Source organism: Cryptomeria japonica, chromosome 10 (genome assembly GCF_030272615.1).
Source record: "Cryptomeria japonica chromosome 10, Sugi_1.0, whole genome shotgun sequence".
NCBI lineage: Eukaryota > Viridiplantae > Streptophyta > Pinopsida > Cupressales > Cupressaceae > Cryptomeria > Cryptomeria japonica.
In genome coordinates, this window is record NC_081414.1 from 654,257,574 (window position 1) to 654,258,968 (window position 1,395).

Here is a 1,395-nt window from a genome sequence, read left to right on the forward strand (position 1 = left end):
TGAAGAGTTTGAGAATGAAGATGCAGGGGATTTCCCTCATACTCTTCTCCGTTTGGGCCACATATTTGTAATTTTACATCAGCAGAGTTTGTGACCCCAAATTGACGCCCCTGGTTCGCCATTGCACAACCATTCAAATCCATTGTTGCAAAACCTAATTTGTTCATTAGGTTTTCAATCCAGGTCCTCGCTATAGCCTAAAATGTGATTGGATTATTCTGTTTGGAATCATTGCAACAGCACAAGCACTAACTTCCCCACTTGTAAAGTGATTGACGTATAAATCTTACGATAAACTGGAAATAAATAAGGACAAAATGTCGTTGTATGATTGTGAATAATTTGTTAATAGCCGGCAAGGTACATCTTTTCCTTTGCCCCACTTTGTAAAATTCAAGGAAATCGTGACTCATACCATATTTAGTTAAAAATGAGATTGTTTGAATTTTCAGATATACATAAGAGCTATCTTTATATAATTTGAGAGGGATCTATGGATTAAATTATAGATCATATAAAATATATTTAAATTATCTTATAGGTAAAGGTTATAAGAAAAATGTATAAGAATATTAAGGAAATAAAAAACATAAATTAGATTTAAATTTTGAAAGAGAGAATATACAATTATCAACTTTACAATTTTTGAAATATGCCACAATTAATATTATCTATTTGATATGAAGTTAAACAACCAATCCAACCTACACCACCAACTACTATTAATTTGGTATTAATAAGTGTCGTCTTCAAAATTGGCCAATCTTAAAAATTGAATACCATAAATTTTAGTTGCTCCCAACATAGCCCTTTGGTGAGCCATTGATAAATTCATTACCATCTTTCATAGCTCGCAACAAAATCTTTGTTGAATCATCTTTAAATGTGAAGGTCATAGGGGATAATCACTTTGAGAAACTAGACCCAAACATTCATCCAATAGCACCACTTGTTTATGCTTAGTAGAATTGTCAAATTCCATCAAACCTATCTCCTTCTAAAACTAAACTAGGCACAATACTAATCATCTACACACATGGCCAATGGAACTACTAATTCTAATTTCTCCCACAAAAAGCATGTGTCATACACAAAGTTAACTTTGCATATCATGTGTTTGAATTCTTTAAATTGATTCTGGTGATTCGAAACATGTTTGGGGTGATATGTGAGACCTATAAGAAGCATGTGATCTTGTATTTTGGGTCCGGATTATGGTTTGATGAAATATCTAAGCCGACTTGCAGTTCCACATTTCACATTTTGATAATTGGTGAAGCCAACTTGTGGAAGATTAATTTTTGTATGTGCAAATATATAAGACCAATTTGGATGATGCATTTGGTGTGATGTATGATGTGATCGACTATTTTGAAGCGATTGAGCGTAGTTCCA